This window comes from Aythya marila (assembly GCF_965140915.1).
Source record: "Aythya marila genome assembly, chromosome: 1".
In the NCBI taxonomy this organism is placed as follows: domain Eukaryota; kingdom Metazoa; phylum Chordata; class Aves; order Anseriformes; family Anatidae; genus Aythya; species Aythya marila.
In genome coordinates this window covers 141724431-141750577 of record NC_139042.1, presented here as the reverse complement: position 1 = coordinate 141750577, position 26147 = coordinate 141724431, and the positions used below count along the sequence as shown (strand labels likewise).

Below are 26147 nucleotides of genomic sequence, written 5' to 3'. Positions count from 1 at the left end.
CAATATGCTTGCTCATCAAAACCAGTTCCCGATTTTTACAGCTTTCTCCCCGAGTCCTGTGGTTTCACTGGGTTTATTAAACCATATCGCTCGATAGTATTAAGTACATAATGATACTGCAGAAAGGAACGGCACCACTCCTGCGGTCAGAAACCTAGCCGCATGCCCTTCCTGTTAATGCACAATTCAAAGCAATAACTAACAGCACATGCACGCAGCATCTCCACACGCACAGATCCATGCTTGCCTCAAGTTATTTAGGGTTGTGCTACCATTGATTCAAGGGATTCATTTCCCTTTCCTCCTTTCCGCCCCTCATCTTGGCTCTAACAAAGAGTTTCACCTGAAGACCGCACCACCGCCGCCACCCCCTAACCTAAGAAACAAGACTGGCTTGTTCAGTCACATCTGAGATTTGATCCAGCTCCCACAGGGCTGTGCAATTATCATAACAGAAACAGGAGGGGAAAAGAAACACAAGGAGTGTGACAAGATGGGACCCACCCCTTGGGCAACAGCATGATCTTCAGCTGGTTTATGCACACCACGAAAAGCCACCCTATGGATATATTCTCACATCCCAGGGAGCACAGCGTAAGATACAGTCTCTGATTTTTCAAAGTCAGTGACGGTTCATAAAAAATCATTAAAAATCAACAATGTCTTGTCAGAGGAAAATATTTTTGTTTGGTTTTAGTTGCAGTGCACTAAGTCTAAGTAGAAGTGGTACACGCAAAGCCACAAACACCCAGCCTGCTTACTGCCAAAGACAGAATATGAATTATTTCCCTAGATCTTCCCGCTGAGTTTAGCCACGCAGGACACTTTAAGGAAATGCCTCTAAAAACTCAGACATTTCATTTTGCCTACCTCTATAAGAAAGTTTCTCATTACTCTCTTACTACTGCCATATTGTATTTCAGCTTTAAAAGCTTGCAGTTTCACCACTATCTTTTTGTTCTGCACAGAGCAGCCGCACAGTAACTGAAGTTTCATTCCAGGACCTTACTTTGGCTTTTAAGGACTCCAGCTAACTCCAAAAAACGTGGAGGAACATCAATGCGGGTGATCCAAAGGGCTGCTGCTAGGAACTGTGACAAAGCAGTAAAGAAAAGCTCACACCCACATCAGAAGCGCTGGGGAACAAACTGAATGCTCGCTCTCATATCAGCTTGGCACACGCTCAAGGGAAGTTGTGGAAGTCTGTTGTTCGAGGCATTTATAATTAGACTGTTTAAAGAAATAACACCAGCTTTACTTTCGTGCGAGGGAAAGGAGCTTGTGAGATGTAAAGCATCCCAATGTTAGATGTTTAAGGATTTACACAGCACGTTTGAGCTCCAATATTGCCCACACCATCCATTAACATTTTCAGAGCTTGAGTAGGTTGGGTGCCTGGCAAAACAGCTGAGTTCAAAGGTCAGCACAAATACCTGAGCTTTTCCCTACCTCAGTGTCCCCAGCCATTCTCCCTCAAGGCCTCATACACACAGCTACAGAGCAGGATGGGAGACAATCTTGCTCCCATTTTCTTGGGAATCTCAAGTCAAGGAATAGATGGTATTTGTGCCAGTTGATGGGCAAGCTTTCCATGAAAGTTGTTCAGAAGAGGTAGAGTTAAGCACAGGAAAAATTAAAGCACAGCAGGCATACAAGAGACTACCTACATAGCCACAGTGGCATATATTATATTGAGTAAAGAGCTCCTGAAGGAAAAGAATTGCTTTATCTAGGTTATAAGCAGTTACTAGTTTTATGTCTGTGTCACTTTATTGCAAGAGCTTGTGTCACCACCCCCTAAGATGGAAAGAAAAATGTCTACTAGCTACCAAAGCAACAGGTTTCTAAACTTAGAAAACACACAAAAATTGTATACTGTCAGACAAAATGAATCATAAAGGTGTACACCTACCATATATTCAGAAGACACCAAAATCACAGCTGTATCATACCACCCACTGTGATCTGGTCTAACTGCGTCAGTACACCAAACAGCTCGCCTTCCTCAGCCTACCCTTCCACCACTCAAAGCCAGGAACCACAATTCGGTATAATTATGGCAACAAACAACAACAGTTCCCATGCAATTACCACAACTTTACCCGTCGCTGCCTATTTATTTATTTAAAGTCTTCTTCTGGCAGCCGAAAGCATGCCAAAACTGCATGTGAAAACAGCTGCTCTACCCAACCCTACAACTAAACCCCAGGTGATGTTGAGCATTAATACATCTCACCTTAAGTCAGACATGGCCACAGCCACTACTCATTCAAATAACAGCACAGACTTTTGCATATATATACTTATAGATTATATATATGTATATATATATATATATTTTTGCCCACAGCCCTCTTGGTTTTTCAGCATCCATGGCACTTTATGTGACACAGCTTCCCAGCAATAACTGTACATTCAGGTCCCCCCTTCAAAGACTCCCCTAAGTTTCCCTAAGGGTCAGCCAGGCAAAACCCACACATTTCTATTGGGAATGCATTTGTTCCATGTAGAGAATTAATTGGTCTGTAACAAATAAAGCCAACTTCAATTAGGAACAGTGTCGGGAAAAGGTTATTGTAGCTGTTCGGGTTTTCAGTGTAATCATTTGTATTCAATATTAATCACATTACCTCAGGAAAGGGCAAGTTAGAGCATCTTACCTTTGCCTGTTAACAGATGTCATGTCTTATCTTTTAGTCAGAACAGACTTTAGGAATTTAAAATAGTGAAAAGTAAAAAGCCAGCTCTACCCACACATCAAAAACATAGTGAGAATCGTGAAACAGTTTTCAACAAAACTTGTAGTTTTGTTTAAGTAAATGTACAGGTTTAGTTGGAAAAAAAAAAAAAAAAAAAAAAAAAGGACTTCCCACCATTTTTTTTCCTTTTCTTGTTCTCACTTGATAGTGTGTCTTAACTAAGACTTCCACAAAATTTCTGAATGAAGACTAAGCCTGAAGTGTTTATTCGGCATTCAAATCAATACTTAGAACAGGGACAGGGCCACTAAAATTGAAAGAATTATAGGACCTTGTTACGGTGAATTTTGACCTATGCTCAATTCTAGTTAAGAAACTTTTTAGAGGACCAAGGTTAAGGCTCTGGCTCATGGTCCATTTTCAACGTGACCATCTGATTCTCTGAGGATTCAAAGCAAGGCTTCGGAGGTTTACATATTTTATTCACAGTGAAGAACTTCTCTAAACAGAAGAGTCAAGTTTGGTCCTCAAAATGTAAAAAAAATATCTCATTTCCATAGATTATTTTCACTCAGCTTTAAAACATATCTGATTTACCACCTTCAGCCAGCAAGCTGCTCAAAGAGCAGAGCTTTGGAACATGCCTACTCTCCTGAGTATGTTTTGTTTGGGAAAATGTAAACTGTCTGTGATGCTCTGTCTTTCACGAGGTGAGGCTGTACCACAAAGCAGCCAAAGATAGCGCAGTGATTGTATGTTTGTAAGGAAGTAGAAAATTAAGCTCTGCCTAAGCAGGCAGAAAGCAACCGCTGCTTAACAACTACGATTTCTACAAGAGCCTTTCATATTTCCTTCCAAAGCCAAAATACATGGTCCTCCAGATCCCTGAAAGGGTTATGAGTCAGTTACACATCCTAATTAGCCTTTTTTTTCTTCTTCAATCAGCAGGGGTTGTCATGTGGCATTTCACGTGTCCATGAAAGACAAGCAATATGGGGTAACAAGCGCACCCAAGATGCGGAAAGAAGTTTTATAGAAACAGGAAGACAAATTCAGTGGGAAACAAGCCTGCTGCCAAGAAAGCACATTCTGTCCTCACTGTAAAACCTATTTACTCATCTTCAGAGCAGCAAGATGAGGGATTACTCGCAAGAAGTGCTAGACACAATAAAGCAACAGCTACACTCAATTAGTGTTGTACAATTAGCGTTCAGCCTCAAGTCCCTATATGCATTCCCAGTCTCTATTTAATCCCCACATTTTGCCAGCCTGCCACCATTTTAAAGGAGAGCTCCTGCAGCCTCCACAAAGCCTTCCTCAAGAGGATCTCTGCTTGACTGCAGCACAAAATCTGCCCGTCCCCGAGCACGCTGGAATTCTCCTCAGCCGCTGCTGTCACTTACGTGGTACAATGAAGCAAACTGCTCCAGCATTTTTGCTCCCTTTCTTCACTATTCCCCCAGAATGAGAGCGCACATCCTGCTGAGTAACCTCCTGCTTTTCAATCCTGCACTCCAGGGAAATTGATTATTTTAATTATGCACACTTACGTCACCACCTACCAATCAAGCAGCGCAGGCTTTGGCTCAGCCATTAAACCACGCACCCTCCGGCAGATAAGGAGAGAGGTGCAGGTGTAAAGCAGGAATCTAGCATCTGGGATTTTAAAGGGCAAGGGCAGAGCAAGAGAAAGAGCACACAAGCATAATACGAGTGAGCTTAAGGACTCTCAGCTTCTTAGAGCACGCACGCATTTGGTGGAAACTGAATGCTTTCCTTTTACATGTATTTTTTCTCTCCATCTCTCACACACACACACGGGGTGAGATCAGACAGAGCCCTGGTGATGTGGCAGTTGTGCTCTCCCTAGAGCGGATGATTTCATGCCAGGAGCGTACGTTTCAGAGTACACATTGATTTCAATCAAAGAAAACATCCCAAATCAGGAACTTAAAAAAAGGATTCCTGACCACAATGTGGCAAGACTGGGATGGAGAAGAGGAAAAATAAAATTGTTTTGAGACCTATTCCAAGTCCACAGCTCCAGCCAGAACAGCTTTTAGAATCACTGTTCTCAGTAAGAAACTTCAGGGCCAGCTACTTTCATTTGTTTTTAATCCCTAAGGAATAGCAAGATCTGTCTGAATGGAGCTGTCTAGCTAGGCTTAGAGCCTGCATGTGGGGGTAAGCAGGAAAAAGAAGGAGTGGGGCAGAGGAGGCAGCCTCCAGAAAGAAAATGACAGTGCAAATACTGTTTGTCAGAGTGGTGAAGCATTCCTTGTCTCCTCAACTGCTCAAGCAAATTGTTGAACTACACCCCAAACAATGGAAACAGGTGGAGAGAAGCACAGCACTGCCGCACCCTTCGGTCCCCAGTAAGCAGAAGGGCAGTGACACAGAAGGGCAGTTCCATGCCGAGTTCACAGGAGGGCAACAGAGGAAGCCTCCAGTTCTTCCCGTTGGTTTTAGAGCTAATTACAGTGGGGGAAAGTCAGCCTCAATTGCACCACAACACACAGCACCTCAGATGAACAGGGCATACAAGACCGAGCTAAGTGGAGCTCTGTAAGATCTACTGGAACTTTAAAAAATAATAATAATAATAAAAGCGATATGTTGGGACATAGAAAAGGCCGTCCAGAAGTCAAAAGGAACTCAAGGACTGCCTATTCTGACCACAAAAGCACAGCTCTAGTGGTGCCTTGCTTACCCAGCAACATTATCATTAGAGGTTTCTATTTTTATCTGGACAGTAAAACGTAGATGAATATAGTTGCAGGCTTCTCACTGCTTTACTGACTAGATTTTTCTTGTTTGAAGTCGGAGAAGGAATGTATAAACACCTCATTTATCAGCTGTACAAGCATGACTGCTCAGTGCCTGTTACTCCCCGTGTGCCTACTTCGTTTCTTTGGATTATCATTGACACCTGCTTAATTCTTTGACTCCGAGGTTATTTGCAAGTACCATTTATGGCAGTTTTGCAGAAACCCGTGCCCTAAGAGCCTGACAGATTGCCAGCTCACTTCATTAAAAAAACCTCCCGTGGTAACAGCTTTCCTCCACCGCTGACCGTGGCTGCGTTTGAACTGATGACCCTAAACTGAAGTGCTCCACACGTCAACAAGCAGCCGCGCCAAGGCAGCCTGTAACCTGCGAGCAGGGGGAATGCTGCAGACGGAGCCTTCTCCAACTGCGGCAGCTGTTATTCCCCTAGAAAAAACAGAAGAGCTAGTAAATGCACTTTTAATATCACCTTTAGACATGCAGAAGATGTCAAACGTTAGTGTTCGAGTAGCTTGTAAAGTGAGGAATGATCAACGAGGGGGAGAGGGGGGATGAACTCAGCGCCAGCCAGAACAGTTCTGGCTCCTTGGGTTGGGCAAATCCTGCAACAGGACTGCAAAACCTCTTCTCGCCATCACACTGCAGATCACCTGCCCAACAGTCACAGAAAGAGGACCAAGAAGACCATGAAAAGGCTGCTTACAGACCTCATTAGTGCCCTGAAATATAAAGACACTGGCAGCAGAGCAGCGGGACATGCTCCACCCTTGCCACAGCAATGCGGTGTGCCAACAAGTGATTTATCAAGACTCCACAGCCCCATGAACTGGAAAGCTCTTCTTCAGGCTCTTGCCAGCGGTCTCAGCTCAGGTTAATGCCAAAACCCCAGTTACAGGCTTCACTACACTGAATACCTGATCAAAAGGTGCCACTCAAACACCTCATCAGTTCTTTTGTTAGGCCTAAGGAAGCGGAACATTAGACTGCTGGCATTTCTTCTTCCTTCAGACAAGCACCTCTGTAATTTCTCTTTCACCATCCTCAAGCACGGGGAGGCACAGCGGCCTCACCATCTTCTGAAGGTGGCGTGGGGAGTGAGATTGAGGATGCTTCAAAAAGCCCCGAACCCAAAAGGTTCTGGCAGCAGAACACCGAGAGCACTCCCATGTCAGACAGTTTGGGCACTGTTGGCCTCCAGGCTGAGCTTTTTGCCTGGCCACACGGGGAGCTCTACAAACGTATATGGCAAAGGCAGTCCCACCCATGAGTGCACCAAGCACAGCAGGACCTGCATCCATGACAGCCTTCCTGGAGGTTACCCCAACACACAAAAGCTCTCTGCTGGAGCACCTTATATGCACAGAGATGCTAAGCCTGGAGTGTTACAAGAGAGCCATGCATAGTTTCTTCCTCCTTCTGTATTACAGCAAGTAAAACAAGTCACATTACACAAGCACTTTGCTCCGAAGCACCTCTCCAAGATGCATTCAGACAGGAACCTGCTCTCTCCAAAGCTGTGAACACAAACGTGAATGCACTTTCTCCAGAGTTGATGTGTTACTAACCTTGACAGAACAAAACAAAACGAGGTAAATGAACAAGCCTTTCAAGTCTTAATTCCAGGGGCTGTTTAGATGCTGAAACTGATGCTGTTTGATCAGTGTGCAGAAACAAGCAGACAGAAATGGCTTGATCCTGAAAACAGTCTGAAGGCAGAAGGAAAAAACACAGTGCAAAGAGTTTGGGTTCGCTACTGCTGCCTCAGGGGCCTAAAGACGACCAGCACGTGAGTGCATCTCAATTTGCAGCAGGTTATGAGCCATTTTGAACCATTTGTGACCCAGAGAAAAACTGGCCTACCAGGTCAGGGAAGAAACCACATGAATATTTATGCTGTAAAAAAAAAAAAAAAAAAAAAATCTGTGTTGAAATATGTAACAAACTTCACAAAGGTAATCTTTTCAAGTGTTCAACATGCAGCCAAAATTTCTCATTTGTAAACAATTACGTGAATCACAATTGGAAAAAAAACGGTCTCCTGCTGAAAACAAGTAAAATATTGTCCTTGGAATACTACACAAGCAGTGAGCATTTTTAGACTGAGGGATACAAAGTGAAGGTTACGAGAAGAGCAATGTCATTTGCAAATAAGCTCTTTAGAGCAGGAAACATCTGAATTTGAGTGTGTTGCTGTTCAAAACAAGTCACCTGGCACTTAACAAGAAAGTTGTACACAATCTGCCTAGCCAAAGGCATATTTTACACCTAAGAAGGAGCTGTTGGCTCCTAGAAACAAAATCCATTTGCAACACCAGAGCACCAGACAGGGCAGCAAACAAGACTCCAGAATAAAAAGACAGTGACAGAAAAAAAACCCTCCCCAGTCTGAAGCTCAGCACAGCAGGAGCAGCCCGTACCTTGAATCTCTGCCTCTTGAGGCACAATTCAGCAGGTAAGACCATACTAGCCCTGCTGTGTTAAGGACACTTTGGGATTCAAAGAGTAAACATTCATCTCCTCCAGCTTCCAAATTCAATTTCAGCAGAGGAGTATTTCAAAAAAGAAAAAAAAAAAAAAAAAGGACCGGTCTGCATACCTGACATTTTTACACCAGCAAGGAAGAACAGGTTAGTACAAGAGCCTCATGAAAACGTCCTGTCAAAAACATCTCTGTAAAGGTCACACTTCTGGGCTTGTTCTCTTTGTCAAAAGCTGTTCCATGCAACTATTTTCGTTTCATTGAAACGTGTTTTTGGGGGTGGTTGGAGATGCTATCAATATCCAAAGTATTTTTTTGGAGGTGGATCCCCCACCCCCATACACCCCTTTTCCATATTACAGAGCACAAGCCTGGGCTATTTGATATTCAGAATCAAATATTTACTCCTTGTGAACTTTATTAAGATTGCTCCCCACACAGACCCCTTGCCCTGGCTACTTGGGGGGCTAAACACCAACCAGCGCAGCAGTTCCAAGACTCAAAACCTTGCAAAACCACAGTTCATGTTTATCATATGCTATGTCCTTCATACAAGCTTTTATGCAACTACAAAGCGTGTTACTCTTTCAAATAATTGTTACTATTTAAGAATAAAACAAAATATGTGATGGCATGAAAGGCATAATATTTGCAAGCAGTTTGCAACCATTATTCATCTGAGATGAATCCAACTTCTTGCAGAACGTGACTAGAGACAGATTGCCATAGCTGCAGAATCAAAGACTCAAGCTATCACTAATTATTTCATGCATAAGAAGAAAACAGCATTACTTACTACCTTATATCTAGCACCCAGCTAAGTGACCTAGCCCAGAATATGCCTAACATACCTGCATCACTGGCACGGAATTAAACCAGTGTTAGAGCTGAGGTTGCTACCTGGGCACCACGAAACTCCTGAAGGCAGGAACCAAGCGGAGAGGCTGCATCTCTACCACATGACTTAGAAGCTCAAGCCTCTTCCCCGTATTTCTGTGTAAGGCTCAGCACTTATAGGCTGGATTGATGGGGTGAGGCCAGCTCCACGATGGTCAACAAGTCTAAGCACGGGCCCTGCACTTGGGTCACAACAACCCCGTGCAACACTACAGGCTGGGAGAAGGGTTGCTGGAAAGCTGCTCAGCAGAAAAGAACCTGGAGTTATTGGTCGATAGCTGGCTGAGTATGAGCCAGCAGTGTGCTCAGGTAGCCAAGAAAGCCAAGAGAATCCTGGCTTGTATCAGAAATAGCATGGCCAGCAGGGCTAGGGAAGTGATTGTGCCCCTGTACTGGGCTCTGGTGAGGGCGCAACCTAGAGTACTGTGTTCAGTTTTGGGCCCCTCACCACAAGGACATCGAGGTGCTCGAGCATGTCCAAAGAAGGGCGACAAAGCTGGTGAAGGGTATAGAGAACAAGTCTTATGCCTTAGTGACTGAAGGAACCAGGATTATCAAACCTAGAGAAAAGGAGGTTCACAGAAGTCTTTATCACTCTCTACAACTACCTCAAAGGAGTTTGTAGCAAGGTGGGGGTTGGTCTCTCCCAAGCAACAAGTGATGAGGCCATTTCCTCTTATCCTAAGTTGTGTCAGAGGAAGTTTAGGTTGGATATCAGGAAAAAAATCTTCACTAAAAGGGTTGTAAAGCATTGGAATGGGCTGCCCAGGGAAGTAGGTGAGTCACCATCCGTGAAGTATATAAAAGATGTGTAGATGTGGTGCTAAGGGACATGATTTACTGGTTGACTTGGCAGTGCTACATTACCTAATGGACTTGAAGATCTTAGACATCTTTTCCAACCTACATGATTCTATGAACGGTTGGCCACATCAGGCAGAGGAGATATACTCAAGATAACCAGTCTCAAGGAGACACATTCAACATTATAAATGATGGTGGTGAGATACTGACATAGGTTGCCCAGAGAAGTTGTGGATGCCCTGTCCTGGAAATATTCAAGACCAGGCTGGATGGGGCTTTGGGCAACTTGGTTTAGTGGGAGGTGGGAGGTGTCCCTGCCCATGGCAGAGGGGATGGAACAAGATGATCTTTAAGGTCCCTTCCAGCCCAAATCACTCTATGATTCTATGATTTCTTCAGTAAGGTGACTCCACGCAATGGTAGACAAGCTCTAGGTTATAATTATTTCAGAGTTAGAACTAAACATCTTAATCTTGCATATACTTTTGAACAACCCAAAGATTATCTTATTTTAGCTTTTTTTTCCCCCCCCTCTTTCTGAGCAATTTGAAACTGAGACTAAAGGCCAAACCTGAGATCCACCTTAAAGCTTCAAAATTAAGACATTAAGCTAGAAAAGATTTGCATTTTTACCAACAATATCTTCAAAACAAGACTTACCATGATTTATGAATTGCTGTATACCAGTGTTGGCTACCAAGCTCCCCAAGACAAACACTAACAAATGTTATAGTAATACTGTAACAAAATTGCATTACTCCTTTCTTGGTTTCAACCAGCAAAAAAGCCAACATTTTTACATATCATTTGAGCTCACTACTGCTTGGCCAAAGAAACCCAAGGGCTATCAACTAAACAAAACCTCTGGCTTCATATTAAATATCATAAAAACAAGTACTTGCAGCCAGTACTAAGGTCAGAAAAGGGCCTCCATAGCCTTCCCTGCACTAACACACTTCCCGCAGACTAGCAGAAGGTTAAGGGGGGCACATTTATTTATTTAAACTAAGTCAAGGATCCAAACAAGGACTTTGCTTGACTAATAGCATTAAGCAACAAATGTATGCCTCCCTGAATTCAAAAGGGAAGGAAAAGCTCGATCTACAGCCAACCTTTAGGTCAGCCTGAGCCCAGATCAAATTGGGAAGGAAAAAAAGCCAGCAATCAGCTAGAGGATGGGGTCCACTGGTATCGTGTGCCTGGCCTTTTTCGGTGATGCTCCAAAGAAGTGCCTTTGGAGAGCACAGCTATCCTCCCCGGTTCTTCATGATCCAGTGCAACTCCTGAACATTTCTCTCTATCAGGAAGTACCACAAGTGCTTGGAAACCCCTCAATAAATTTCCTGCAAACCTGTTATTTTCCCACACAACTGTGACACTGCTTTAGGGTCTTTCTGGTAGCATTACTCAATCTGAAAGGGAGGCCTTCCAGGAAGCATTAAATAAACAGTTGGGACCGGAGGTGCTTTGAAGGGGTTGCTTCACCTTCTAAAGTGGTGAAAATGAGTGATAAGGCCTTACTAGAAGGACAAAGCCCGGGATTATATTAACAGTGCAAGTGGAAGGCAGGGAAACAGTATTGTCTTTTCCGTATTTCTGCCTGCTTTAGGATGAGGGGAGGTGGAAGAGGCAGGAACTCAACCTCTGCCTCTACTTAAACACAAGTCATGAAAGATGATCTTCCCTAAGATTTACAAAACAACTAATGGCAACACCTGAAGAACTGTTAGCTAAAGATTTGTTCAGAGGAGGGATGGTACCAGAAGTTGCCTAGGCAATGTGTAGATGAGGTATTCGCTGACTTTCTTCATAATGTATTGAATTACACAGGTAGTTTTACATCAAGAACTTAGAGATTTAACAGCTGGCCACATCCAAGAGGAGCACATCTCTCTGAGCTGGGAAAGAACATTAACCTAACATTAAAATGGGAACGACTAGCACCAGTGTCAGAAAAAATATGGAACAAAGAACATAAGCACGCTCACGATTAGATGCAGGAGTTATAAGCAAGAGCTTCAAGCTCTACCTTCTACCCTGGAACCCCTGTGACCAGGATGTGAATTAGGACCTTTAGAAGCCAGCATGCAAAGCAGGGCTACGGCCATCTCAGCGCAGCCAAACTCGCATGGAACTGCTCTGCTTCCTTCCTCGCTCTCCCCTCAGCCAGCCTTTCCTGCCTCCTGACCTGCGGGGAGGATGCGACTGTCAGTTCACTGGCAACAGTTTGCAGGACACCATCCGTAACCGAGCAAACAGCAGAGACAATTACTGTAAGACAGATCATCCAACTCTGCAGAAAGCTCCTCGTGTTTTTGCAGTAACAGAATCTCACCAGGAAGTCCAGAGATCTCTCTACCTGGATGGATCAATTTATTTCTATCCACTAGGTATTATCAGCAACATAATTTCAGAAAGTGCACCTTACAAAGCAGCCTCCCCTCCAGAGCCCCCAGCATTCAGAACAAGATATCCAAGGTAACGTGGAAAACAAGACAGGAGAGTGCCCATATAGGTGGCCCTTCCTGCAACATACATCTTAAACTGCAAAGTCATGGTTTCACAGGAGCTCATACGGAGACTCTTTGCTCTTTCTCCACAACCCTTCCCCTCCCTTCACTGCCCAAGAACTACCACACCACACTAGACTTGCCGTGTTTGACAGAAGATATTAAATTCAGCCACTAACAGTGCCCTGATGAGGCTATTATGGCCTTCAAAGGCCAAACTTCAAGTTGATTAAGTTATTGCACACACAAAAAGCTTCGAGTGGCTATCAAGCTCACCTAATACCAAGGCTGTGAAAACACTTCTAAGACCAAGTATTTATTTCAGAGCACTTTTTATTTCCCTCCCCCTCAGAAATTTAAAAGTTTCTTTCTAATTTAATTCCTAATTCAAAGTTACTTCCTTATTAAACCAATCTGTCTGGATTCCCAGATTTCCAAGGCTTCAAGCCTACAGGGCGACTATTCTAGTATTTTTAGAAGAGCCAAAAATTTCTGCACACCTAATTCCCGCCGATTCTCACCACAATTTGAATCCTATTCTCCTCAGGCCCTCTAGGAAGTCCTGTAGGAAGTGTCTTACCATGAAGAGGAGGCTGCTCCTGCTGGGACTGTGCCTAGTCCCACAAAAGGCTACTCCTGAGGTGCTGGACGTGCACCAAGAGGGAGTGGAGAACATCACAACCTCACTATTTGGGATGCCATCAATACACCTGATCCATGTGAGAACAGCCACCAACCACACAGGTATCCACGCTTTTATTTTACCGTGAGGAAGGGTTCTGGCAAAGTCACAACCCAGGACTTTTGCCTCAAATTCCAGTGTAAAACCACCCACGGTGAAGTTCTCATTCTGCATACTGCCCCATGGCTCAGCCCGTGCCATCCACCTTACTTTCTTTGTCCTACAGACACTAGGGAATTCCTCCCTAGCAGCAGGAATTCACTTGAACAGTTACAGGGTGCCCCCCTTGAGGGGAGAGCAGGCATGCACAATGCTTTCTGTGCAAACAGAGCTCTCCCCAGCCAGCCTGCGGCACTTTGACACATGGACTCAGAGATGGGGCTTTCCAAAAGCACTATCTGTCTCATAACAAAGTCCAGGGCAAGCTGACAGCAGCTGGCGATAGAGCCAAGCCCTCTCCTAAAAACATCAACCCTGCTGTTATCTTCCATGCACAGGGTGCTTTGCGCTCCGAACATGGACTTTTCCTCTCACGGTAGGAAAAAGACAAAAGAGAACGTGATGCACAGCAGCTGGGTTGGTTTATGGGTACATTAGGGTACTCCGTGGGAATAGGAAGGGAAAAGGAAGGGTTGTTATCTGCACAGTCAGCAAGATGCTACGTGCTACATTTTGGCACCTCGCTACTAACGCAGAGAAGTGGTCATGCCCTTCCCGTTTAGGGCAATAGCTGAAGATAAATAGGTACACACAAGCTTTCTTTAGCACCAAATTGTTCTGCCCCCTCACATTCAAAACGATACTTTTAGTGTATGCTTGAGATTTATTTCTCCGATTTGAAACAAGTCTTGTAGATAAGTTTTATTTAGACAGGATTTAAATCACATTATTGCCAAAAGAAATACTTAAAAACAGGTCATTTATGTCAGAACTGGGCTAATATTAACAGGCCGGTCCTCAGTCACGGGGAACAGCAACCTTACAAAGTCACACGAAGCTGTTTGGTGCCTCTGCTTCTATTTCAGAGTGGGAGAACCAAGCAGTACTACAGGCCCCGGGCCTCTGGGTGTTGAAGAGCTCTCCCCAGCTGTAAAGTTTGAACTTTGCAAGCAGAAAAGAACCTAATTTTTCCACAAACCAGACCGCAGCAATGATTTGCAACAAGAAGCTTCAAGGAAGCTGGTAGAGCTGGTGTTCACGCCCTCCAAGTTCTCCAAATGCAGCGTGCTCACTTGTTCTAGTGGTGTTTGTAATGCCTTTTCAGCACAGGAGAAAACCAACTATGCAAAAGAACAAAACCCATGACACATTGTCAAGCTGACAAGCATAAAGCTGGAAGTTTTCTCTCTCTCCGCTAGCACGGCGCACATCGACTTGAAGCCTGTATGCAGTACAAATTCTCAGAGAATCAAGATACCCTAGATAAGTGCACTACTTCAGCGTGCCAAATGAACGGCCACTGCATAGCCAAAAACACAAGTGGTGTGGAAAGGAGCAGAGCAATCAAAGTTCAAGCTGCATCTGCTATTGCACATACACAACTCCACGAAGAAAACAATTAAGAGCCTTAGGGATGCAAGCTGCAGGCACTGGGTAGTGCTGCCCCGGACTCTCACACAACAATAATAGGAAATGGAAGTATCTTGCCTTTTTCACAGGCAGAACATACAATTTATGAACACATCCCAAAGACTAAGCATTTTCTAAGTAGTTTGTTTCATGGAAAGGTAGAGGAAACTTGCAGCTGTGTATGAGATAACCTCTTATGCCCAAGGTGTTTCACCAAAGCCTAAGGAAACATAACACTTGATGGGGTTTTCTACTTTTTAAAAAACAGCTTTCACATTAGAATTGGACCGTCTGAGAAAGTTCCTATTGCCATGAGACTGCAGGAATTCCAGGAAATACCAAAGTGAATTGAGTTTTGGCCTGAAACGCTGCAAGCTCTTTGCAGCCCTCTCCTCTCAGAGCCCAGGTCTGCTGTTTTGCTTCCCCTACATCATGGAACTGGCATTCAGAGGAAAATCACTAAGTAAATTACTCACTTTCTCTCTGATAAGCATTCTGCAGAAAGGAAGCTGTCTAGCAATTAACAAATTGTTACGGTGGGGCTTTGCCTTCCCGTTAACCAACCATAGGCTCTCTCTCTATTTTCTTTAAGCCCCACACTTCACTTGGGCCACAGCCTTGGACTTTTGGTCATGCAGCTTTTTCTGTGGGATGTAGAAAAGTCACAGCTCACACTCTCAATACCAGAAAGAGAGGGGAAACATGAAGGGTCCCAAAACAGCTTCAATGGATCATCTGAACCCAGGTTCATGAGGAATGCCACTTGGAGAGATATGACTACCAGTATAGTGTATAGAAACTCATCCTCAAAAGGAATAGGGAAGGTATCTTCTGCCCACAGAACCCGCTGCCTGGTCTCACAGACTTCTTGTACAACCTACCCATGCCAGAAAGCCCTAGGGGCTATGACAGATTAAAAACCCTACCAAACAGGGAGACAACAGATTCTTGCTTCTTGGGCTGCCACATCAGAGCAGGAAAGAATTGGGAAAGGTGCCTTTCACCTGCCCTTAACCAGAGATCTTGAGTGCATAAGGAGGCTGAAAACATAGCTAAATCCCAGAACAAATACCTCATATGCCTCCAGTCAGGACACTGAGTTCCAGCTTAGATTCGTGGCCTCCTTTCTACCTGCTGAGGAAGAAAAGGAATTCTGTCTTCAGGAGAGGTTACAAAATTTGTGTACCCTCGCTGCCATAATTTTGTTTTGTTTTGTTTTTAATACTGTTTACCAACAAAGCAGCCCAAGTTTTGCTTTCACGTCTGGCAAGTCAGCCATTCAAAAAACCCTCCACAAAATCTGTTTGTGAAATGCACCTCAGCTGAGACCGAACAAAAAAGCCAGGTCAAGAAAAACAGCAAGTCATCTGCTCATTTAAGTGTTCTAAAAAGTCAGAGCTGAGTCAAACAAAAACAAACAAACAGAAAAAAAAAGAAACCCAACACACCATACACACTTCCTTCAGCTGTCAAACTGCACATTCTAATACTTCTCCCTTGTGCTCTTAAGATAAGACAACACAGTCATCAGTCCATGGGTCATTTAATTTCTTTTTTGCCTCATCACCAGTGTCAATACTAGTCTAGGAATGATTCACTAGCTATCTTTCTACAGAACCTGAAGTGAGAACTTAAATAGGAAAATCTACATCTCTCGATCAAAAGTGTTAAAAAGTTATAAAAACTTGGAGTCTTTCAAAGTGAGATGAAAATAAGAGACAACAAGTCAGGTTTACTAAACTGAATGAGCTGGCATTAGAAGACAGAAGCCACATACAGCAGTTCTGGCCACTTCCCTTTCTGAATGCAGGACTACCAAGCTCTTTTTTCCTCGCTCCTCTTATGTTTCATCCCTATTAATTTGCCAAGGAGGAGCAGCAAGAGCCCTGTTAGTTCCCGTACGTTAGCCCTGGCCAGCTGAGCTGCCTCTGCTCTGTTGGTTAACCTGAAGCACACAGAGGAAGGTCTCTGAGATGCCACCTGACAGCTTGTGGAAGTCATCTCCATAATTTAATTTGGAAGCAGATAACTCAGTGTGACCAGAGGGGGAAAAAAAAAAAAAAAAAGATCACAGGAACAAACAGGGAAGAAATCATTTCCATTGTACTGGCCAACACTGAAAAAGCATCCCCTAGGGCACAGCAATTTCATGAGAGGAAATCCATACATAGGGAAACATCACAGCCAGGTGCAGCACAGGCTGTCTTACAGCAGGAGCAGGTACTGCAGTAACAGCTGGATCACTCACTGCCTTGGAAAATGGGTGAGCAGGCATATATTGATCCTCAAATATCAACTCCAATTCAGTTCAAGTCTGAAACTGCTGTTATTGACTGCCTATTAATTTTCTAGTTTCTACAGAATGAAAATGGCTCACGTGCTGCTGCCAAAACTGGTCCTGTACAAGAACTGCTCTACTTCAGTACAGCTCCCAGTTTCAGCTGAGAAGACTGGCACATTTCTACGGAGTTCATGGACTGAGTTCCTGCATATAGCTGACAGCTGTTTTTTAAGAGGCATTAGCTGGGAGTTTGCAGGAACAGGACCCCAGAGGGAAGAATTGCAATTGAGTCCATCCTTGGCACTCCAGTTCCATGTGTATTACATTGACAAAGTCAGTAGTAACAGAAAAGCTTGGTTCTTGGTTTCCTGAAAGAGCAGTTAATGATACGTAATTACAGAATTGTCTAATTAATACCTCACAGCTGGCCTGAGGAGTGGAAGCCTTCAGAGATAGGCTTAGAAGCATAAACAGTTGGAACTTGCAGACAAAAATGACAAAAATCACTGAACCAACAGGTTAAAAAGAGATACTGTGAATACTAGAAGCAAACCAAGCTGTCTCTACTACGTCATTCCTCATAAAAGGCAAAACACCTTCAAAAACAAGATGACAAGAGTCAGTAAGAGAGCAGAACACTGCATTCCTATTTCTCCAATTACCAGCTCGGTAGTAAAATCAAGGAATTTACCAAACAGCCTGTGTTCCTCCCCGTGAATCAGTAGTCTTTCAACATTTACATCAGCGATAGTTGCACCAACAGAAAGACTTCAAAATCAATTACTGATGCTCTTGCTCTTTGTGAAAGGAGTAAAAGTGGCTCACAGAGACCACCAAGTATGATGGAAAGTTCAGAAATAGTAGAGGTGTTAAAGAGGTGCTTCGGTAACTCTGTAGATCTAACAGCAAATAAAATACTATTGATTTCTGAAGCATTCTTGTAATCGAACTACAGCTTTCAGCAGATCAGATTTTACGAAGTAACTACGAATCACCAATCTCAAAACCAAACAAAACCACCAAAACCAAGCGCTAGGAGGGGGGTGCATCTTTGTCACAAAGCAGGCTGATGCATGCACCCCTAGAGGCAGCTTTCTCAACATGCCAACTTCAGCAGCCACTCATTCTACATCACAGTGTATATTAGGGATGGTTGCTGCGTTCACTAATGCCGTTCACTTCCCTGCCTGTACCATGACAAGGCTTGCCTACTTGGGGACGTGAGCATCACACAACAACAGTTCCCATTCAGAAAGTCCCCAACAGCACGAAGGGTGGGTGCAGGTGGGTGCGTTTGAGATTCTCAGCAAGTGCTAGTTACACTTAAAAAACAACACAAAAAGCATGCTAGGGTTCACGACTCTTCAGACAGGAAGAGGAGGTAGATATTATTTTACTTTGAATACTGTTTCACAAGTTTCTGTTTGTACACATTGTATGTGCCAAGCGGCACAGTTACAAGCTATCGCAATTTTCCCAGGCCTGCATCTATTCACACCCACGCTATCTTGCAAATTCATACCCATACGCATATGTAAAAACAGATGCAGGGCTTCATTAGGATATGCATTAGCTGCTATTTCATGCCCTCAAACACGTATATCACATCTGCAAGACAGAAGTTCCTTCTTAATGTACTGATCCCGGGAACAGGAAGAGACGTAGATGCTTATCCTGGCTGTGTCTGAGCTTATGAAGGTCATCTACAGTATGATAACCCTGCAATTCATTCACCTCCCCTCAAAAATGGAGGGGACACGGGCTTTTATCCCCTTGGTGAAATGGCTGCAACAGCTGGAGATGGAAGAACTCCAGCGTAAGGTCGGATCAATACTATTTTCGCTGGTTTAAAAGGTAACACTACGTTCCTGATAAGCACAGGCTACGCACAGGAATCCTGCAGTACTGCAAATGCCCATCTGAACTAGGGAGCGAAGTACAGGAGGACGACAGAAGGCAGCTAGCAGTATCTGCTGTGCGCTCCACCCCGGTTCATATGCAACTGCAGTGAAACAGGAAAGAGAGCTGGGTCCTTCCTTTCCAATCTTGTTTTCTTTCAATCTCTCTTTTAGACTTTGTATATCCAAGTAACACTGGACCCACCAGGGTTCAGACTCAGTTTTCACTAGCACTTATTTCAAGACTGCACCGACTCCTCCCTCACCGAGGATCTTGCTTGGAGTTGCTTGGCAGAGGTAAGAAACTCCATTCTTGAAAGGGGCTGCTCCATTCAATCAGCAAGACACATCACCTCGCTTCATTCTCCAAGTGCAGTGAGAGTTTATTCTCATCCATTTGACCTTACCCCATATAAACAAGTCCTCTGGCACACGGGGTGCTCCTGCTTTATTCCAATCATTTTGTCTACTTTTGATCACCAATTCACAGGAAAATGTAGTTATTTCTGCAGTTATTAGAAGCCTCAAGTTTTTCCATGTATTTGGTAATAATTAAGAACAAGCAAGCGGCATACATTGTCCTAGTACAAGTATTATTGTGAGGTCATGTACAGGGAGGGGGGATTTTTCTTTACAAAACCAGCTGGGACAAGCTGAAGTAGCTCACTGAGCTAGGAGGGAAAGCAGACACCAGTAACAGGGAAGCTACGCTGTCGCAGAAGCCTGGACCCTAGAAAGGCAGAACACGGTCGTAACACAAGCCTTGAAACTGAAACCCTAAACCAGAAAAATAGGAATGGTTTAAGAGAAACAGCGATTTCTGTGGGCCCTCATCCAACCACTATCAAAAGGACGTCCCCCAGATACAATCCACCCCATCAAGCACCAACCCCAGCCTGTGTCACCCACCAGGCCCCCGGCAGTACTGACAGCAGCCCCATCACCACCCCACACCGAACCATCCCACCTGGCTGGGAGTGCTGCTACAACAGCCACGGGACTGCGCAGCCAACCTGGGCTGCCTTTTACTCCAGCACGGCTGTTTTTAAACCGAGATCACTTTTCTGATCAGACTTCTCATGCGTGCCCAGACAGCTGCGTTGTGTGACAGCAAGAGGAGCAGAGGACACGGCACCCCAGGATAAAAACAAGCAGCTGGAGGTAGGAGCGCTGCCCAAGACACTCCTAAAAAATATGCCCTTCCTAATTGTTCTCCTTTTGGATTTAGCTTTGATGATTAGGCCTATTGTTTCAGATGCGAAGAACCTGAGGGCCTTAAAGGCTGTCTATTTACTGAAAAGTAAAGCACTCTACTGAACAATGCAGCTATAGGAAAGCTGCACACAAAGTCTGTCAGAGAACAAGGAACAGTTGTCTTCATTTAGTATCTTCGGAGCCCGAACTTCACTGCTATCAATATTTAAACCAAGGGGGGTAAAAACCCAAACTCTTAGAGCAAGCACTACTTTCATTTTACCCCACAGGCTCTGCAGCAACAGAGTCTAGCCAAGAAGAGTCCTGGTTTTAATACTGCCATGCCAGTGAAAGGAAAATCAGTCTTATAAGTGAAAACCACAAGGCAAGCAAGAAAGGAATTTTGTTTGTTTGTTTCTAGAGCTGCCTTTTCATTTAAGAAAACACAATGGAAAGCATAAAAATCTCAGAAGAATGAAGGAGACGACAGTGCCCCAAAGGAGAGGTACACGGAGGCAGGAGAGAAGCATTAGGCTGGAGTGGCTGAGCAGCGCAGACCAGAGCCCCCCTCCTGCCCCCAGCGTGTGTACCATTATACACAGGCCATCGTCTAAATAGCTGCCATGCAATTGCTACACTGGGCCTGCTACACAGTCATTTCTTCCTGCTCGTGAGGTCTTCAGGCAATTTAATGCCCACAAAAAGCGATCTGGCACAGCTCTCAGCAGCCTGGGGACAGGAAGAGTTACAGCGTCACGTGCAGAAGATGCAGGTACTACACTTGCAGTGAAAAATCAGAACGGATCACTGAGCAGACACAGAACATTTGAACTGCTCCCACCCCAACAAAAGGCCTCCCAAAAAAATGATTTCCTAAACACCAGTCACACCTGGATTGTTTCACTGAACAGACGTTCAAGGTCACCCCCCCCCAAGTCGTACTTCCTCTAGCTGCTTTCTGTGGACCCTCAGATCCGTGACCCTCAGAGCTTTCTCTTTTCATCGCATCACGTCCAAGCAGCAGCATCACAGCCTGCTGCATTTTGCAGGCTCCACCATTAAGCAATGCCTCGTCCTGCAGCCACCCAAATCCTCAGTAACAGCACGGCCATTGTAACAGATTTCCCCTCGCATTTTGGAACAGCGCATGCCACATATCAGATGCTCACTCACCCCGGAGCTCGCAGCCTGCCCCCAAGGAGGGGAAAAGAGATGGGAAACAGCTCCTGATCCCCCTGTGTCTGGCTGAGCAGTACTCTGCCTCCCGCGCTGCCTTCTGTGCATCCACTGCAGTGCTCAGAGCAAGAGGACTCACAAGAGCAGCTGGAAAACAGCCTGGCATCTCCAGCGCGGAGTGTAGGTGTCCATCCCAGCTCGAGGGTGGTTCTTTCACAGGAAACCTATCATCGGCAGCTCCTCAGCCAGAGGGAGGGTCACAGTGACAAGTGGCCTCTGGAAGGCAATAACTAGGGCAAGAGAGAATAATGAAGCCAGAAAAAAGTCGTGTGTGTGTGTGTGTGTGTCTGTGTGTAGGAAGGGAAAAGAATAAGTGGAGCAAATAATGAGTGAAAGAATGGAGTAAGTATACAAAGAAAATTATTTACTGAACAGACTGCTGGTGCTGCTGACCTCAGTTCATTCCTCTCCAAGTGTTAACTCCTGATTGTCAGGGCTTTGCCTGGGAGCAAAGTAAGGCCATTTCCACCCACAGGGTCCCAGTGCCTCTCCAAGCTGCCCCAGCTGATGTGCAGGTGAGAGCACACTGCAGCAGCGGACTGCTGCTCGCAGCCTGACACAAATTAGAGCATGTTACCAAAAGCCTGGCCAGCCCATCGTGTCCCCCCCCCAGCTCTATACCTAAAGAAAAGCCCCTGTGATCCCAGAGCTGAAGGGCCTGGCTGGGGTTCACATCGCCACCGTTTTTGAGGCCTTCACAGAACGGAGAATCTTTCTGCAGTACGTGGGTGTCATCAGCCTATAAAAAGTTAATGTCTACCAAACACTCCTTTCCACGGAAGGGACTGCTGTACGCACGTTAATCTCATGGCCATGACCTTGCTACCTAAGGATTTCACTGCCACAACCAAAACTCCGTAGACCTGCATGTGTTTGCCATGCCTGCCTGTGGCACAAGCTCCAGTAGGTCACAGCAACTTGTGTAACGCACAGCAGGAGCCATTCCAGCCAGGGGAAACGCCAATCTTTTGCATTCTGCTTGGGGAAATAGGGGCAGAGAGCTGAGATAACTGAATGAAATGCATTTTAAGTATTACCTATTTTAACTCATGACTGCGTTTGAGAACAGGATCACAAAATCTGCCTGCTGCCAGGTGCCCTAGGACTGGGATATTGCACAGCTATTGCCTTCACAACGAAGCAAGCAGCAAGCCCCAAGAAAATGAAGCAGCATGCAGTGAAACTATTAACTCTAAATGTCATGGTTGTGTTACACAGCCTAGCATTTAACTTACACCACTGGAAATAAAGTTCTAGTCCACACCCCTGTAAAGAAACTTTGCCACATACAGCCAAGTCGCACGCCTGACTTTGCGGACAGGCTGAGGGCTGTGCCATTCTCCTGCCAGGTGGCAAAGGACTGCAGCTAAGCCATAGGAATTAAAATGGAGAACTTGTCATTGTAGCAAATGAAACACAATTCTAGTAAATAAGTCAACCTAGCTTAAGCTAAGACAGCTGCTAGAAGGACCACGCTCAGCTGCCCACTCTTGTGAATCATTTCCTCAATTGCCATAATTAGCACAGCATTGTAAGGCAATTCATCCCCAAATCCAACAGAAGAAATTAGCGCTCATCTTGATTTACTGTGCTCATCTGACAGCCCACTGCAGAGTCTTCCCTTCGAGATCCATCTCTGTTGTGACACCAACAAGGAAAGGAAGAACCCAGACTGGCTGGTGTGCAGCACACACTGGCCTCATGGGCCAAGTCAAACCTCCACGTCTTGAACATACCCGGCTGTGTCTGCCCTGTCCTCTGTTTCCATTACCTTTTTAATTTCTGTTGTACATCATGGCTGTGAAATCCCTTCCTTTCTTAACAGCCTGGGACCACAGAACTGTGCCTCATGGATGAATCCACCACGAGACTCTGACTGTGAGAACGCATCATGCCTGTGAGTTATCAGTCTGCATGAATGCATAAATGCATAATGAAGAATTTACCACCATTGCTCTCTACCATCAAAAAAGCCTTGCCTGCCTGGGATATCCTCCCGTGCGGTGGTTCTTCCCTACAGTTTCATGAAACCTGTCAGATTCTCTCACCCTTGGAGATCCAGACCTGTGATATTACAAACCCAGAGCTCATTAAGAGCTTGATGAAGCATAAAATAAATGCAGTTTAACAGTCAAATGAACAACAAAGGGCCTTTTGTGATAGCTGAAGACCACAGGAACAGAGCAGTAAAGGAATAAAGACCTGGAAAGAAGACAACCCTTTATACTTGGAGGTAACATTTTGCATCACAGAATCATCACAGAAGGGTTTGGGTTGGAAGAGACCTTAAAGACCATCCGGTTCCACCCCCCTGCCATGGGCAGGGACACCTCCCCCAGCCCAGGCTGCCCAAAGCCCCATCAACCTGGCCTTGAGCACCTCCAGGGACAGGGCATCCACAGCTTCTCTGGGCAGCCTGTGCCAGGGCCTCACCGCCCTCAAGTGAAGCATGTCTTCATTATACCTAATCTAATTCTACCCTCTTTTAGTTTAAAGCCACTCTCCCTGTCCTGTCACTGCACCCCCTGACCAAGAGTCCCTCCCCAGCTCTCCTGCAGGCCCCTTTAGGCACCGGCAGGCCGCTGTAAGGTCTCCCCGGAGCCTTCCCTTCTCCAGGCTGAACACCCCCAGCTCCCTCAGCCTGTCCCCAGAGGAGAGGTGCTCCAGCCCTCTGATCAGCCTCGTGGCCTCCTCTGGGCCCACTCCCACAGGTCCCTGTCCTGGTGCTGGGGGCCCCAGGGCTGGACGCAGGGCTCCAGGTGGGGCCGAGCAGAGCAGAGCAGAGGGGCAGAATCCCCTCCCTGCCCTGCTGGCCTCGCTGCTTTGATGCCGCCCAGGGTACGGTCGGCTTTTCTGGGCTGCAAATGTACATTGATGGCTCATGGTGAGCTTTTAATACACCAGCACCCCCAGGTCCTTCTCCTCAGGGTTGCTCTCAGTCCATTCATCGCTCCGTCTGTGCTGATGTTTGTGATTGCCTTCGATTAATCATCTGTTTCAGCAGTGACACGACACGATTCCTAATAAAATCAACAGCTTCATTAAGCACAACTGTCGTGCTGATACAACCAAACTGAGAACTGTAGATCAAGAAAATGATATAACGTAAAGCTCCTCCGATGCCCCAGGAACAGAGTATAAGGAGATTTGACCTCTTTGAAATAGGTTTGCTTTGAAATTTTCTGGCACAGAGTAAACATCTCAGGTTTTGGCACAAAGAAGGAAAGCTTACAAAATGCTTCTTGTGGAAAAAGTAAATGATCTGGCTTCTAAAGCACCACTCTACTGCTTCATAGGAGTTACGGGGGACACAGTGCCTGTCTGAAGGCACGGCCCATCTCCAGGTGGCAGAATTCATCCTGGGAGAAAATAAGCCATGTTCGTATAGCAGGAGCGAAGGACAGGGCACAGCCGTTCCTGAACTCAGACATTCGGTCTTTAAACGCTATTTTAAATGGAGGACATTCCCCAGCTGAAACAGAGGGGTTCTGAGGAAGAAAATGTTGAAGCTAGTCTTCTACGAGAACGCGGTTTCACCAGTGCTTTCAGCTAGCCTTAGAGAAGGGAAGATAGAAACAATTACTTCTATCCCTTTGAAGGATTACTAAACACTTTAATTCTTTCTATCCTAACACTGCAGCTTTTTACAAGACTGTTGCTTCAGCAACTATTTAAAAATAAACTCTCCAGAGAGCAGATAGCACTAAAAACAAGCCTCTCCAGACTGACGAGACATCTAGACAACCATCCACAAAAGGGCACATTACCAGAAGAATTCTCTTGCAGAGGAAGCAAACATCTCAAGTGACACTCTCCAAGCAATTTAGCTGTTTCGGATCACAGTTGGGACTATAGCATTTCTGAACTAACATTAACTGATTCACTTCAGAACAATAATAATACACCAAGCTGCACAGCTAATCCAGTCCGTGAGACATACCCTGCTCTTATGTTCCCTCTGGCTCCCCCAGTCAGAAATAGGATTATAGATATTGCTCAAAAAAAGTCACTGGTTTCTCCTCCATGCACCAAAGAAGGGTAGAACAGCAAACAGCCCTGAGGGAGAAAGCAAATGGCTGGGGGAGACCAGAGACAGAAAAGAGGAAAATGTGCTAACGGAAGGAAAATGCATAAGAGGAGGAAACCAAAAGGAGCACTGAGTAGCAAACCTAAACAGCACGCTCTGCCCCAAAGGCACCCAAAAAGCCAGTTTTCTGGTGCCACTGTTCCGTGACACGTGAGGGTGAGACACCAGAAACCCTCCCCTGTGGCTGGGATGCCAGGCTCCGTCCCTCAGCGCTGCTGACGCTCAGCCCAAGCAGGGCCAGATATTCTGAGACAAAGGTTCGCAGACCATTCAGAAGCACACACCTCTCACAGACACACACCCCCCCATAAGCCCACAGAGTTGACATTTGGCAGCCTCAGAAGTGCCCCACAGGATGATTTGAAGGCTGGCTCACATCCTGAAATAAATCCACTATCAAATCATATTCTATCCAAGGCACCAAATTCAAAACTTGCCAGCATTCACCGCTCTAAACATCAACAGAAAATGGTATCTGCTTTCTTCCACTCTCATATGCCTTATTAAGCCAAAGAATACTCAGAGCAGGGACATTTTTACTGTGCTTTAACACAGCATTTGGCACAGCAGAGCCCTGGGTGGGTCTCCAGGCGTAAGTGTAATGCAACAGGCTTTAGATGCGATGCAAAAGCAACATGAGAAGTATTCAGATAGAGCGATGGTCCCAGTTGTAGCCCACCTGCCTTTGCTGAGGGAACACCAAATACCAGCACTGTGGAAAATCAATAGCAGAGATCTGCTACAGAGGCTGTCTGCGTCTGGGTACCTCCTCCATCCACCTTCACATGCATGAACTTCTCTTTCTCTGAGGTACAGAAGCAGACCAGGTGCCATCGACTCCCAGCCTTTCCCTACATTACCTGGCCGTGCGAGCAGTCCTACTCTCCCTGCAAAGTCCAAAGGAAGCCAAACCCCACTTCGGAGACCCAGACGAAATCCCAGGTGCAAGGCACTGACCTCCCAGGCTCACCAAGGAAACCATACACAAAGGCGACTACCTCTGAGCTCATCTTTCTTTCCACCC

The 26147-nt window shown here is 45.3% G+C and overlaps 1 protein-coding gene across 17 annotated transcripts in view; it reads right to left on the bottom strand.

Moving 5' to 3' along the window:
- The window catches only part of MICAL3 (microtubule associated monooxygenase, calponin and LIM domain containing 3), a 178793-nt gene that overhangs the window by 127546 nt on the left and 25100 nt on the right, over positions 1-26147 (bottom strand). The window contains exon 1 of one of the 17 annotated variants that reach the window (XM_082765522.1): positions 20974-21079. The exons of 14 other annotated variants lie outside the window; for them this stretch is intronic. The gene's annotated coding sequence lies outside the window, so the exon portion shown is untranslated. Of the gene's footprint in view, positions 1-870; positions 962-4102; positions 4173-20973; positions 21080-26147 lie in introns of those variants that run through there. 2 more of the 17 variants (XM_082765519.1, XM_082765524.1) reach the window with 2 other exon arrangements.